At 30.1% G+C, this 14,844-nt stretch overlaps 1 protein-coding gene across 1 annotated transcript in view; it reads right to left on the bottom strand.

The window, feature by feature from the left end:
• Positions 1 to 1,820, bottom strand: part of LOC132935533 (myb-like protein AA) — a 90,164-nt gene extending 88,344 nt beyond the window's left edge. Inside the window, exon 1 of the mRNA XM_061002125.1 lies at positions 939 to 1,820. The gene's annotated coding sequence lies outside the window, so the exon portion shown is untranslated. The remainder of the gene's footprint in view (positions 1 to 938) is intronic.
• Between the last annotated feature and the right edge of the window lie 13,024 nt (positions 1,821 to 14,844).

The following is a 14,844-nucleotide window of genomic DNA, read 5'->3' as shown; positions in this document are numbered from 1 at the left end:
GTTTGTAATAATAACTCAAATATTTATTTTGTACAATAATTATACCTATACCTAAGTACGTTATACACATATTATATTATATTACAAATTATAAACACAATTATTATTATCTGAGTAAGTACTAAATGATATTTGGGTGATGTTACCATAAATTATTTTTATAAGACGTTATAAATATATTAATAATTGTGACTTGATATTTTGTGTTTCTCCTTAATTTGATTTTATAGACAAAAACGTGTGTTTTTACGTATCACGTGAATTTCATAAATTATAATACAAAAATGAATTTATAGTTTATTTTTGTTTTACAATTATTGTTATACCACCTACCTACCTATAAGTTTTTTTTAAACAAAATATGCAAGTGCAACTGTTTAATATACTTAATAAGAAATTAAAATCTTACGATAACTGTATACATATTACCGACGTATTTCAGTAACAATATTTTTGTCTTTGAATTAGCTTCAAACATATTTATCACCCCAATAAAACGGTAAACTAGATATTGATAATGTCATTAACAAATAAAATAAAAAAAGGTATTATTTTATTGTAGGTAGGTAGATACCAAAGAACTAAAACTTGTAGACAGCTAATTAAGCAATTTATATACCTGAAAACATAATGCAATTAGTTACCTACTGTTAAGTCTTAAGAAAGTATCTTCTTTAAGTATAAGTAACTTCTGAAAAATTGTTTATTTAGATACAATATTAAGAAATTTTATCTAAGCTAAACAAAATTTTTTTTTATTTCTTTGAAGTTGATATTTGCCGATATGCTTATCCCAATCATGAAATGCTCAGATTGTAATTTCATTTATTATTATTAATTTATGATAGGTATAATATTATATTATAGAAAGGCAACGAACGCGCTTGAAAAATCATTCGAATAATGTTTCAATTTCAAATTTTAACCGATTTTTTTACCTTGGCGTGTGAACTACTACGTTGAAATGGTGAAGGCGGAGTAGGCGACGTCGGTGGCGACAACGGCTGCAGCGTGTAGCCGTTTCGGGATTTCCCGTCAGGGAATTCGCGATCTGATAAAGATTTAAATTTGAAAAAAAATTGATGAACGCTAACAGTAATAAAATTATGATATTTCACTGCCGTGCGGTTTTACGGTGTCCGTCCCGTCGGCGGTGGTAGTCTTTTTCTTTTTAAAAAAAATTCCAAACGATAAGGCACCGGGCCGACGTATGGTTCGCATGTGTAAAATACTACGTACACCGTCGTGTTGTTGTTGTTGTTGTTGTTATTGTTATTAATATTGATTAAAATATTATTAGTGTACAATATTATTCGCACGGCCGGGCCGGCAACGCGTGGTCACGTGTGGAGAACACGGAACGGCTGCAGTTGCACCGGGGACGGATATCAAACGCGTACTGAGCGCATAGCCGACGGCGGCATCGGCGGCGGCGGAGGTGGTCGTCGTCGTGTTATCACGAAACGCGCGCGCGGAAATGAGTCGTCGTCGTAGTAGTAAGCAGCTTCGGCGGCGGCGGCAGCAGTAGTAGTTGTTGTAGTGGTAGTATTATAGTAGTAGTGTAGTAGAGTAGTAGTAGTAGTAGTACTGTAGTAGTAGTACCGTAGTAGTAGTGGTGAGCAGTAAGTAGTAGTAGTGCGTGTGCGTGTGTGCGTAAAACGGGCGGCGGTAGTGTGCGAGCGAGACGGTCGACGAGCGGAAAAGCGCTCGTGGCGCGGCGATACGCGGACGAGAGTAGCGAGACGGAGAAGCAGACGGTGGACGGACGGCGGCAGCGACCACTACACCGCGGCGTGTATAATATGTTACACTGACGCACGCACGCGCGCTCTCGCCTCGTCGCGACGGCTCGCCCAGGCGTTATGCGCGCGCGAACCGAAACGGGGGGGCGGCCGTGCCGGAGTGTCCGCCGGCCAGTCCCACACCGTCGAGTCCACCCGCCCACAGGCCGCCGGCGCGCTCTCGCATTCGCCGCCGACTCGGCGCGCGGTTTGCGCATTTCCGCCGCCGTCGCCGGTACGCAGGTGATCGGCGGCGGAAGCTATCGGCGACGACGACGTTATTCCTGCTCAGCTCCGCCGACACGTATTACAATACTGATACCGGGTATGCGGTATACTCGTGTGTACGCGTGAGCGTGGTATATAATATTATGCAGTGGTTTTTTATTTATTTATTTTTTTTTTTCGGGAACCAAAAACCAACGCGTTTGGCGACTCGGAGAAGTCACGTGCACGCGACCGCGAAATCAAAACTCTCGCGAGGGTGATGATAATATTTTATTAGGTATTATAATAACACACGATATAAAACGTACACGCGAACCACTATGTAATTATAATATTATATATTTTATAATTATTATATAGTGCATTGCGGTTTTTGGTGCCACGTATTTTCATCATTTTAGATAATAATGATAATATTATAGAAACCAACTACTGAACTAGCATAGTATCAAACATATTATTTGTACGTACACAGTGGCGTATCTATGGTGGGGGGAGGAGGTTTGGGGTAATGTCCTCCCCCTTCCGGGACCAAAATTTCTGCACTATACACAAAATGTGTATAATAATATCAATATATGTGTATACTGAACATGTCTATTGAATTCACATCAACCCCCCCCCCCACCATGTGAAAAAATTCTAGATATGCAATATGCTACTACTTTTTTTTAATGAATGTAAAGTATATAGTAATATGAATGACGCTATATTATATGTAGTCGTGACGAGATGCTGTAGCAAAACGTTTCCGAGAAAACGCAAACACTATTCACACCGCGCACTGCAGTTATAAATTATAATAATATAGCAGCCTAATGCCGTCGTGTTACGTCGAATACCAAAGCGTATATTTCGTACCTATATAGGTTAGGTAGTTACACATATTAAACACACACACACACACTCGTTATAATATTGATATATTATTACACATACCTACGAAATTTACGTGCCTACATGTACTTTTTTTTTTTTTTTTTTTACGGGCTTACAATAATATACGGCTGGCAAAACAATATAATGACAATTTATCAATAATTTGTTGCCTTTCTGCAGCCTTCGAGGAGAACAATAATTATTATATGATTCAATCATTGGCCGATTTATATAGGTATATTATATACTTTTCGTTTTTAATTTCAAAAACAATGTTCAATGTGCGTCAAAAAGAGTTATTCCGAGCAATCCTACATTTTATACTTAATACTCAATAAATATTTTTTGGCGGTTTTGAAATTAATTTTTAAAACAGCGTAATGGATTTGTGCAGAATATTTTTGAAAAGTAGTTACATATCATAAGTTTTAACAACAAACGTGATCTTGAGAAAGTTTTAATTAAAATTGTACTATAATTTTTTATATTCTTTGTTTCATTAAAAAAAAACACATAATTTGTGCTTGCATTTATAGAATTTCCAAGTTCATGTTTTGAAATTTTTAGAGAATATTTTCTTAATTAAATTTGAATTCATATAATATAATATAGGTATATAGTTATATATTTGTCAGTGTACATGGGTATTAGAATACTTATGACTTATAGGAATGACTGTATGAGTAAGTATGGTTACTGATCAACTCTCCAAATAACTTGGTATTTAAAATCAAACGTCAAATATAATAAGCTGTATAATTATAATTATTATATTTAATAACTAATTGAAATAATATTCTTAACGCATACCTATCTAATTGAAATCAATGAAAGTGTATTGATAAAGTTCATAAAAATTATTTATAATTAATATTTATTTATTAATGTGTAAATAATAATTAATATTATATAAATAATTGGTACGCATATTAAAAAAAAAACAATTATACGTATATATTTAAATACGATAATCTATCTGCAATCATACTTACTTCTTATTAATTTGATCGGTTTAATTCAACTGTGTTACTTTTTTTTTATGAATGTTATATTTACATTATAGAATTCCACTATAATAGGTACAGAGTTTTTCCTTATTGACGGACAACAGTGTAAATATGTACTTAGATTTATCGTAGCCTGTAGCTATTGCACTACAAATACAATAAATTTATCAAAAATGTGAAGCTAAATTAATGCATTATAAAATATGTTTAACCGAATATGTTCTCTATTATATGAATATAAGTCACAAGTCACAAAAGTGACACAACTGCGTTATTTAACAAGCACTGAACTGAACGATCGAAATGCTGTTCAACCACAATTGTTTTCAGCGTTTCGCGACTACGTTCCAGTAAAATGTAAAATATCTTTCTGAACGATGGTTATTTAAATCCATATTCATTCGATACTCCAGGTTTTCTGTCATATAATTAAATACATAAACACTGTATTATTGCACATTAACAGCGAATAGACGGTTATAAATATTTATCGAATTCGTACATAGATTTCACAATAAAACATAATATTACCATATACTTTACCTGTATATTGTTATAAATATTTTCACCTATCAATTTCTTTAGAAGCCAATATTATGGTCATAATATGACCATTGACTTTACAACAGTTTGCAGCCAAGCTCTCAAACTTAAGCAAAGTCCAAATGTCCCTATACAGCCCGAATGCCAAAGTATAATAACCAAATCCCATGTTTCAAATAATACACTTCAATACGATCCCTTCAATCAATTGGTTTAAAAAAATAAACCTTGTCAAAACCTCCTATATCTATATTCCACATACATCTGTCCAATTCCCGTAATCCCTTGATGTCTGACTTATCCGTTCGAAATATTCAGAATGATAGCAGAATAGACGTTTAAGACGGAAATGGTGTCGTACGATTACGTTTTCATAAATATAGTAGATTATAAATGTATATGGTTGATCCACTAATTGAAACAAAACATTTTTTTTTTTTTTAAATAAGTATAAATAAAATATAATTAATAATTAATAAAAATGGGGGGAAATGTCCGCATCAAAAATATTTCGGGGGGGGGGGGGAATATCCTACTACACCGAAAACAGTAGGGGAGATTGTCCGGGGGGGGGGGGGGGGGAATGTCCGCGATTCCTTATTAGTACAATATACACTTGTTTTTAAAAATCAAATGTTTAACCTTTTTTTCCACGTTTGCGCAGCAAAACAAATTCTTTAGAATTGCGACCCTCGATTTTTTGAGTTTGAATTTAAATTAAATATATTTTTTTTAAATGACAGTTTGAGGGCCGGATAAAGTTTCAAGAAATCACATGGAATGCGTGAATTTAGCGGATACCTACCGGCTACCATATTTTATTGCTGAATCATTCACAAGCGGTACTATTCAATTGAATACCATTTTCAAAATTAATGGTCTTCCCGGTAAAAAGTTGCTCTGCTAGCTTGACGTGATCGATGCCATCCACATCGATCGATGTATCAGCACCAAAATCCCCCATAGCAACAACATTTTGTCAGTACAGTTTTCAAAATGAATGCTACATTTATGTCCATGAATTTAGGCGCTCGTAACAAATTCGTAGCAAAAGAATGATGTACAGTTAGGTTAGGTTATAGGCCCGTTGCCAATTTATCGGTCACCAACATTTTAGAAGGTCATCATTCAAAACAATTCTATGACGCACTACTACCTAACTTTATTTTATTAATAAGTAATTGGCACTAATTAAGCACTTATACGAACATGCTGCGAAAAAAAGGTAAAATATTTTAATTTTTCCAAAAATGATCCAGTACCTAATAAACAGTCCGTTATGCAATAAAAAAGCACACGAATCAAATTTACCATCCTGAGTTCGAATTATTTATGTCACATATTTTATCGATGATCACGCTGTATATAACATAAACAAATATTTTCACTTTACTTGATAATAGAAAGAAACTATGTTTTTTACACATCGGGTAGTTTAATATGGTTATATAAACTATGTAACTATTAACTACTTGCCATCATACTATTATTACGTTTTATAATTATATTGATCCAATTGATCATTATCGTTCATTAGTGATACATTAAACTTAAATAAGTATTAGTTTGTAAATAACCGAGTAGGTACCTATAAATTGTAATAACTAATAAGTATGTTAGACGTTAGTACTCGACAATAATATGATATGCGTCATGCGTGTTGTAATAATTACTATAAATAGTATAAGATAATATAAACTTCAAATATTATTAATTTACTTTGAATCACGCTGTTATGAAAAATCACGAGTTCCCAGGATTTGGGATTACTTGGTTACCGTTTTTAATCAAGTATTAAAGTGTTTTTTTTTTAACTTGTTAATATTTTATTATATACCTTATGAAATAAAAACGAGGTAGATCACTAAAAATGTTTATGCTGCCTATCGTAGGTACCTTAGTAATTTATAGTATCCTATTCTGACATATATATATATATATATATATTTAACCTTACTCGTTATAATTTATATTATATACCGGTAAAATGTAATAAACATGATATACCAAAACACCAATCAACATTGTTTTTTATTTATAATGTACAACAATATAATATATGCATATGTACAATATATACCCATAGGTAATATATAAATCGGAAAAAATGGCATCATCACTACAATATCATTATTATATAATATTTTTAAACGTCAAATACCACGTTATAATATGTATGTATGTAACAATTAGTTATGTACTAATAAACATAGTCTATAGTAGTATAGCCCATGTCCCTAATGTTATAAAATACACAATTATCAAAAAATGTGTTGCGTTATTGTATAATTATTGTCTCAGTATACTAATATTCAAGTGGATGGACTAATTTTGACAAAGTTAAGTAAATTTTATAAATTTGATAGAAGAAAATGGGGCTAGTTAAATTGAATCCACGATAATTTGGGTACATTTTGAAAGCGGTAAGTTGAGTTCCGGGTAAAAAAAAAGTTGTAGGTAAGTTGGGTCCCGGCTATAAACCCACTTACTTACTTGTTCGGCCCGATCATTCAAGTTTCTACCAATAACATAATATTATAACAAACAGATATATTTTAATTAATACCATTTATACAATTTATATCGAGAACATAATATTTTATACCATATATTTATTTAGAACATAATAATATGTAAATATGTAGTATAAAATAATATAATATAATTATAAAATTTGACTTATAATAAAGATTATTAGATATTAAAAAATGGAATGAACATACTAACATTTTATTTTCGGGACTCAATTTACCTATAACCTTTTTTTTCCTGAACCTAATTTACCAATCCCGAAGAAAATGATTCGAATTTTCCAGATAAAAATAACAATAATGGGATACTCAGGTACAATATCCGATCAATTCGAAAAATGTGCCAATATTAGATTCTGAGCAAAGCGATGAATGTATTGATTTTACAATGGGTGATTTATTTTGTATCTATATCCCCACCGCTTGAAGCAATAAAAATGCTTCTTTATTTAACTTCTAGGTACTTATATATTTTCTCAGTAATTTTTTTTTAATAATTAGGAAAAACAAAAAGTAGAGGAAAATAGGAATTTTTACGCAAAATCAATTTTTTTTTCTATTAATCTTAAGCATCGGCAACAATGGCCATTAGCATTTTTAGGGGGGGTTAGGGTTGGTTGAGAAACACGTGTATGTGGGGGCGAGGAATCGTCACTAAAAACCTTGGTGGTCATTCATCCGGGAACTAGCGATGCCGGCCGATAGTTGACCTCAGAACGCGTTAATCACAGAGGCCAACCACCGAGCCACACCGGGCCCCTAAAATCAATTTTGTTAGGTACTTTGTTGTAGTTCAAAAAACCGGTCAATGGGCTTCCCTATGTATTATATTTAAGGAGTAACAATAAGGAGGCACAATTTCGTCGTCACTGCTCGGGATCTATGTGTTAGTAAATGTGTCCTAAATTATTAGTGCGAATGGGGTTCATTGCGGATATCGACGACGCTATTGTACAAGAGCACATGCACTCGACACAAAATAAAATTCACTACCTATACGAATTTTACAGAAACTTACTTATTGTTTTGACAAAATTATAGTTGGTTAATGTTGTTTGATCTTAGTTCTGAAAAAAAATACGGATACAATTTACGGTAGGAGCAAGGCCTTAATAATTGAAATTTTTACAAAATGTTTACATTAAATACCATTTTCTATACATGGGTTTAATTTTTAAATTATTTTGACTCTTTTAGAGCGATTTATAAACATTTAGAATTGTCTATGTTTTTTTGTTAGTCTTTTCTCTATAAATATCAAAATATCAATACAATTTTGTTTCAAGTACTTGATCTAAAAACTTGAACTGGTATTATAGTCATCTAATATGATACCTAGTAAAAAAAAATTTAGTCTAATATATGATACCTACCCGGAAATATGTACCTTCACCAAAATGCGGTCAGTCTAATATGATACCTTTAGGTATAATATAATGCAGTTTAGGTAGGTTAGTATACGAATATTAGTATTATACTTGCTGATCATGCATGGCGTTGCCCTTGACAAATTATATAATGCTGGTGGATCAGTGGCATGCACAAATATTTACAATGGGTGGGGTCATCTAAAAAAATTATATGTAATTTTGTGTACATATCAAAATATTTTTAAAATTTTGTTCATCTATACATATAGTAAAAAATATCAAGGGAGAGGGTTTAACACCCCCCCCCCCCTCCTCACCCGTGGCAGTGGATTGAAGTGGCTGTTAAATGAAAACTACACTCTTTAAAATTCCAAAATAAATAATTGGCTTCGAGGTGCACATCTTCGGATGCCCCTTTGACTCATTTACGTTATGTACATTATTATCATCGCCTTCTGTTATATTGTATTATACAATCATTCTCTAATGTCTATTATATTTTATTTCGCCTTGGAAAAGGAGCTAATAAATCTGAAATTAATCTGAATTTAAAAATGAAATAGTTCAAAATCATCCGATTTAGTAGGTTGTTATTTTTTAGTAATACTAATTTGCAAGGCTGGGCATTAACGAGTTAAAAGTTAAAATTAAGTTAATTAACTCGTTACTTTTTTTTCCAAATTAACTTCTAACTAAATAAGTTACTTTTTTTCAAGATTAACGTGTTAACTTCAGTTAATTTTATTTCAAAAATATCTAAATTAAGTTAACTTTCGTCCGAAGAATAATGCAAATTTTTGAATGTGTTTTTACTTTGATGTATCATTTTAAATTTCCCCAGTTATTTTCTTGAACTCAAAGAAAAACTATCAAATAAACCATATTATGTGTCTGGAATTTTTTATTTTTGCAAATCAGCAAATTTTAACTTAACACCAAGTTAAGTTACTTTTTTTCAAAGTTAACTCTTAACTTAACAAGTTAACGAAAAAAAATACGATTAACTTTTAACTTAACTTAACTTAATTATTTTAAAATAACTTAACTTAACGAGTTAAAAAAAATTGTTAACTGGGCCAGCCTTGCTAATTTGTATGGTCTCTAAACAATTGTCACAATATGCATGCACAGAAAAACGATGCACAAATTACTTGGTATTTTTTCCTTTGAGATGTAATTACTTTATCAGTTTCAATTTTTATAAATTTATAACAATAGCGATAAATAATAGTATTTATGTAATTATGTATATGGTTTGTCTATGTTTTTTGTGTCTCTAGCCATGATAAATAGTAATATATTTTAATATATTGTTAATTAAATAGACCAACGACTGTAGATACTAGGTAGAATGAACGAATTATTGATCACGCAACCGACAACCATTGATAAAAGATTTTTATTTGTACGTAAGGTTTTTTCTTTGGTAATATAAATTCTTTGAAAGAAATTTAAAGTTTTTTGAGTATCTCCTCCAATGCATTATTGTTGTATAAATTTAATTTATTACATTTTATAAACATAACTATGGTCTATGAAAATTAATTTGTCAATAAACGAACCAAAAACGTTTAAGATCACAATAAATAAGAACTTTTTTCTCGTTCAAATTCATTTCTTGAAAATTTAATTCGTTCATGTCAAGTTCACGCAATATTAACGCGTCCTTTCCCATCACTGTCAAACATATACTGACACAAATATTCCTGCAGAGGTTATTCCAGGCAACAATAGTGTTGTGACTTCTATTTTTCAATTTTTCTGATTGTATTGCTGGAATTTTCAATGCTGGTATTACACTTTAGCTCCACGATTCTATTACAAGTTGAAACGACAACTGCATTTTACATTTACGTCAATATAAGTAAAAATTGATTTCTTTCTACATGTATTTGGCAATCTTTTTTTTTATATTTTTTAACAAATTTAAGTTTTAATAACATTTAATAAAAAATTTAACTGTTTTAAAAGAGTTTTAATAAATTGTCCGATTGAATCCCTTTTTCTATTTTTTTTTAGAATATCTATTCTTTAAAAAAAAAACATCAACATTTGACTCATTTCTAATTTTAGTACAATAATTATTAAATCGTAGTTGTAAGAATTTTGATTTTTATTACTGTAAACAAATTTATTCATCTGGTATTATATGCTTTCAAAAATATCTCACGGTGATAAATTCCATCATAAATTAGATTAAACTGGCAAAAATCTTAATATTAATAAGTAAAAATTGCAACTGAAACTCATACCTCTCACACTAAACTGCAACTCTGATTATTACTGCAACTTTAAAAGGATGTCAGCCCATTATTTTTTTTCTCTATCTGGCCGATATTTCAAACCCTCAAAAATATTATATTCTATAATTTTAAAAATTATTGTATGTGAAACCGTAATATTTAGGTTGCACTTAAGTCTAAGAGAAAAACGAATAATGCGCTGACATCCTCTTAACTCGTTAGACTGTTAAGTCATTTTCAGTCATTTTAAGATGAACAAAATGTAATTCTATAGAATCAATGGTCAAGTTTTACAAAGTTTAATCATAACGTGATAATATTAAGCAATAATATCAATTAATTAACTATTTACGTTTTTAATTTTTAGCCCGTCATGGTTAAAATCCAAATTAATCCATAAAATAAAGCTGTCATAGTTTCAGTGTGCATAAACTTTAAAATAATAATTATACTAAATTTATGTTTATAAAATATTAATACATATTTCGCGTTACAATGAAACATAAAAAAAAATTAAATAAATTGTGTACTATAATTATTTATTTCAGGAGTGTTATTTCAACTTTTTGAAACACTAGGTACCACTAGGTAGGTAAGCCGAAAAATTTTCAGCCGACAAATTTACTATATATTGTACAATAGTTCTAATAAAAAAACATTTTTAAGCAAAACCAATTTTTGAAAAAAATTGATGTCATTTTTTTGGTTTAACTCACAAACTAATAACGTTTGACACTTGAAAATTTCACCAAATATTTATATTAGCATTTTCCATACATGGTGAAATTTCAAAAATATTTAGACTCTTTTCAAGCTATTGCCTATTTATAGCAATGAACGTTTTCGAATTTTGTAAATTTTTTAAAATGATTGTCGATAAAAACTTTTTTAATTAGTATAAAGCTTGACAATTTAATACAAAGGTCCTTATAAGTTATTTTAATACCAGTTCAAAAATATTAAAACTACATATAGGCACGATTTCTTATATGCATTTAAAGTTCAAATTTTGACAAAATTCATCCAAATCCCGAAAATGTGCAAATTATTTTTTAGTTAGAAATTATAATATAATTTTTAGTTTTATAGTTAACATTAGACATTTTAATAAAAGATTCTACCTTTATCAAAACAATAAAAGTTCATCTGATAGCATCATTCATTTTTACATCATTTTAAATTTGATATTCAGCGGTTTTTAATTATTTATACATGTATACCATAGGATGTCACACAGCACCCGCTCAGAATCGTTTTTCGAATGCAATGACATACTCGACAATTATACCGTCGTACAGCATAACTGTAGCATAACCTACCAGTTTGTCTACCTTTTTTCAATTGTATTTTCAAGCTACAAACGTAGTAACGCATGCGTACTAAGTGCATAAGTACCTACTAATATGCATTGTGTTCAAAAAGTTTAGAAAGATCATTAGACTAATATCGGAACTGATAAAAGATAATATGATATAATGTATAATGAGGTGATTATATTTTACCTAATAAATGTGCAGTCTGTATGTGTGTCAGTCTTGCTATGTATAGGTATAATGATTTACAAACAGTAATTAAGGCGATTCCATTTTTGATTAACATCATGTAAATATACCGCATGATTATACAACGAATTTTTTTTTCATTAATAGCTGACACGGCAATGTGTTGCTATTGCTATGTTTTTGTGATTATTTGAGTATATTATCAGATAGGCAATCAACCTGTGGTACGTGCTTACGTAAGTGTATAATTTAACTCTAAAGTATCAAAAAATACAAAATATCGGTGCGCCGAAACCGTGGTTCGAACTCGATATACATTCTGTACTAAAATATACAGGCTTATTCCATTAATAATACTTATTAGGTATTGTTATTAAAACCAATAGCCACCATTTATAAATAAAAATAACAATAATAATAATAGTCTCAAAATGCCTGTTTAAAAACGTCCCCGTGTTCCCAAAGCCTATCTTCTTCTCCAACTTCCGATGTCTAATATATCTTTTTATCGCAATCGGATGAACAGTTTAGGAATGCATAAAGTATACACAGCCAGTCAGTCACAAACATTTTTTGTCTTTTACATACAGGGCTTGCAAACATTATGATAACGTTATGATTATTAAAAAAGCGGGTAAGTGGATGTCGCTCTGCTGTACAGTAGGTTACAAGTGGGTCATTGTATAATGGATTGTATTAAACTTGAATTCAATGATATAATATCATTGTATAAGAAAAACGATTCTGAGCGGAGATGGTTTGTCAGTCTGGATTATTTTATATTGTTATTATTTATTAAATCATGTAAATTGAATTAATATTATAATATTATTATTTTTTATTCGTTTCTATGGTGTTAAACAAAGCGTTTGAAATTAAAGTCCCACTTTTAGCGGTTTTTCGTAATTTTTCGGTGGTTTTTCCCGTGGCATTAAATAACTATTGATAAAATCGAAAAATGACCTTTCTAAAGTACCATCTTGATCCAATTTGCTAAAAGATAAGGTACTATATGTTGTAATCAAAGCACTCCTTCTGGTAAAAAGTTTGTATACAGGATATAAAAAAAAATAAATAAACACCATTGTAAAACCACTAGCTTCCTCGCACCGCTCATAATCTAAAAACGATTGCAATTTGTAAACATTATGATAACGGAAAGCGATAATCAAAAATAATTAAATACAGCAAAACAATACATAACGATTAAGAAAATATATTATGTATCATTAAACAAGACATAACGCAAAACAAAATATTTTAAAATCCATTTATTTAAAATGTCTATTGGTTTCGAAGAAACATTTATTTCATGCAAACAATCTAAGAATTGATTACCTATATTATATTCCGTATCCAGGCCTATTACCTACCCGCAGTAGTTATTAGTACTATTTAAATAACGAAAAACGCAAAACTTGTAGAACGGTTTAGTTCTAAATAACGATAAACGCAAAACTTGGATAACGTTTTAATTCTGTATAACGATATACGCAAAAATTGTGTAACGTTTTATTTGTAAATAATATAAAACGGAATTTTTTTCAAATGCAGGCCCTGTTTATATATAATTTATATAGACAGATAGAAGATTAGGATTTTATAAAACAAATTAAAATAAAACAATTACCTATCTAATTGTATTGCAATTCAAAAACGAACAATGGTAGATAGTAGATACATGAATTCTGTACCAAATATTAATTATATATTATCATTTCTGCATATGATAAAGTATGAACAATATTTTGATACTTTTTAAGCTATTTATAGAAATGTTATATATTTTTTTTTATAAAAGCCAATAAAAAAAGGTGGACAAGTGGATGTCGCTCTGCTGTACAGAAGGTACTATAATGGGAATATGGGATTTTGACCTCTCCAATGCACCAATTAAATTCACTTTCCCATTGAACAAGACACTGGAGTTGAAAATCGAACCATTATTTTAACTACTTATCGTATACACAAACACAAACAATTTAAGAAATTTAAAAAAATTAAAAAAATTAAAACACATTATCATTGTAAAATTAATACATTCATCGCTCCGCTCAGAATTTAAAATGTAGCTTTGTCAAAAAGTTTATAATTTTAAATTTTTTTACAAGGTTCCTTATTTTAGTTGTTATTAAAGCTATTTAAAAATAATATAAATACATAAGTACAATTTTTTCATACAATAGCATTTAGTTTTAATTGTAAACAATTTGTCAAAATCATGACAATTTGGAGATTGTTTTGTAACTTTTGCATTTTGTTTTTGACATTTTAAGTCCAAATTGGATGTTTAATAACGAAGAATGATAATTTAAATTATTTTGTTAAAATTCAAAAATTGTAATCGTTAGGACTAGACACTTTGAACGTATCTATATTATTATATTTTATATAAACAATAACATTTTCAAATGCAATTTTTTTGGCAAAATTAATTCAACCTACCTATCGCGCGTATTTCTAATAGTAAAATAAAAATTACTTTAATAGCATAAAACATTACACTAAATCGGTTTAAAAAAAAATAAATAAATATTTGGTTATAATAACAACTAGAATATGATTCAATTTACCAGCATTTTTGGTGGTACCTGTGACAACGATTAGATAGTTAAAATTACAATAAACCTTTGATAAACTGTATTCGGTTACAGTTACCAAACGAGTTGTTAAAATAACAATACGTTCTTATGTAGCCATTACTTATATTATAGTTTTTGTCTTCACTAGTACTGTCTGATGTAGATAATAAGCAGCTTG

The sequence above is a fragment of the Metopolophium dirhodum genome, chromosome 1, assembly GCF_019925205.1.
Source record: "Metopolophium dirhodum isolate CAU chromosome 1, ASM1992520v1, whole genome shotgun sequence".
Classification (NCBI taxonomy): Eukaryota; Metazoa; Arthropoda; class Insecta; order Hemiptera; family Aphididae; genus Metopolophium; species Metopolophium dirhodum.
The sequence above is the reverse complement of the archived record's forward strand: the minus strand, read 5'-3'. Positions and strand labels throughout refer to the sequence as shown.